The sequence below is a fragment of the Acyrthosiphon pisum genome, chromosome A3, assembly GCF_005508785.2.
Source record: "Acyrthosiphon pisum isolate AL4f chromosome A3, pea_aphid_22Mar2018_4r6ur, whole genome shotgun sequence".
Lineage (NCBI taxonomy): Eukaryota > Metazoa > Arthropoda > Insecta > Hemiptera > Aphididae > Acyrthosiphon > Acyrthosiphon pisum.
In genome coordinates, this window is record NC_042496.1 from 29,377,809 (window position 1) to 29,380,057 (window position 2,249).

Here is a 2,249-nt window from a genome sequence, read left to right on the forward strand (position 1 = left end):
AAATTAAAACCCAATATGTTGTCATTCAAAAAAGTAAAAAAACTTAAAAAATTATAATGATAAAAAAAGTAATTTTTTAAGAAAAACTTTGTTTTATAAGCAAGTAAAAAAATACTCTCGAAAAAATGTACACTTTTTTTAAATAATGAGTGTTGTTTGATAAAAGAATCACCCGGTATATGTATTATATGGCACGGCTCTAGGTTTCATCGGAAGGGCCGGTGTTTACGCCTAAGTTTGTTTTAATAAATAAGTTTTATTTAATGTCTTCAATCAAATATTTATCGACACGGACAATCCGCTAACTCTGTGACGTATAAGCGATTTAGCTTATAATGACATTTAATCACGTCGAGACATTATTGCTCGTATCGGTTTTTCCATAGGTTTTTCACTGATGAGTTATTTTCAGAATGTTTTTACCGAAATTCCTTGTTGTCGACGGTTATAGGTGCACAACGGCTATCAATGATATGAATATCCAATGCATTTATAGTATACTATTATATTTTTGTGAAATTCTTAAATAACCGGACAGCATTTTTTTTTTCGTGAATTTCTTTTTTACCTGACTATTTTTCGTATGAATTATGCTGAAAAATATGGTTGAATCAGCGTTCGACGACACTCAACCGCTGTTTGGAATTTAACGCATTACCTATGTCATGTATTTTGAAATTCTATTCAACGACGACCAATTTTTCTTGAGCCCTTTCTTCAGTGCCACCAAAAATGCTTCTATATATTTCAAATAATACATTTTGTGAAATATTGCAAGTTTTGAACGTAGCAATTTAGCTACCTGTTATCTATGGGTTTTGAGAAAAAAAAAACAACAAATAAAATTCGAAATTTAGTTACACCTACAAATGGCTATTTTCAGATATGAGCCGTTTTCGAAATGTCCAATTCAATTGTAAGGTGTGCGGAAAATATAAAATATTAACATTCGGTGAAGATTGCACGGTATCTACGGTTAAATTTTTGTTTAGTTATGTACGCAAACGAACAAAATCAAACTGAATTTGAGAAAAAATATCTCCGATTTCCCTAAATATACTTTTGGTTTTCCCCAAGGCTTTTGAAAACTACAGGAAATGTTGTAATTTTGATCACCCCCCAAAAGTACCAACTGGATTCACTTTCCTACCAGAAACAATGCCGAAGTAGTTAATCGACGTTACTGTCCCTTGTGGTGACGGACAAACAAAAAAAAAAAAATAAATAAATAACACACGCCAATTGTGTAATAAATTCATTCATCGCAAACACTTTTTTAATGTTAAAAATACTACAATATCGTTTTCGTTCATCGGTACAACCGTGGCACTTGAACTACAAGTTGGTGGACGGTCATTTTTGTAATATGGATAGGCTATGTCTAATTTAGATGACTGTCGGGAATCGAATAATTCAACAGTGTGACAATATCCACGAGACCACGACGTATAAAACATACACTGCAATACGCGACACTTCCAGCCGACTATCGTCTGTTTATTTATAGATTACGCTTTTTTGGGGAAGTTTGACAAATACGTACACCATTTACCATGTAAACACTGGCATTGTTATAAATACATTTTTCTTACTGATTATCGATCGATAAACAACAATAGTCCAGGATTCCCGGTGTTCATATGGCTTCAATTACGTAAAATACCGATTGTACCTAATTAAAACCCCCGAAGACCCACACCGAAAAAAAATATTCATTAGTTATTTTAATGATACAATATTTTAAACGGTTCACAATGTTTATATTGTTAAATGGAACATAGCTTATAAAAATAACACTATATATTATCAATAAGAATAGATACATTTGTAGAAATAACACTATATATTTTCAATAAGAATAGAGAAGATTATTATCAAATCAATCATATTTATTATTAAATTGACAACATGATAATTATTATTTTGATATATTGATACTAATGTTAATCATAAAACTTTTATAATTACATCAATGTTTTTATCAATTTTAAAGTCAGTATTGTACTATTAACGATTGTAATATTGTTAAATTCATAGTATAAATTATATCAATAACAATATTACAATTGTCAATAGCACGATATTAACTTGAAAATTGATAATATACATTGTTGAAACTACAAAAGTTTTATGATTAACATTAGTATTATCAATACGATAGAAATATATTTGACATTTCCCCGTGTCCATACGATGGGTTATTTTTAGAATGTTTTTTCCAGGTTTTTTTGTTGTCGACGGTAATACCC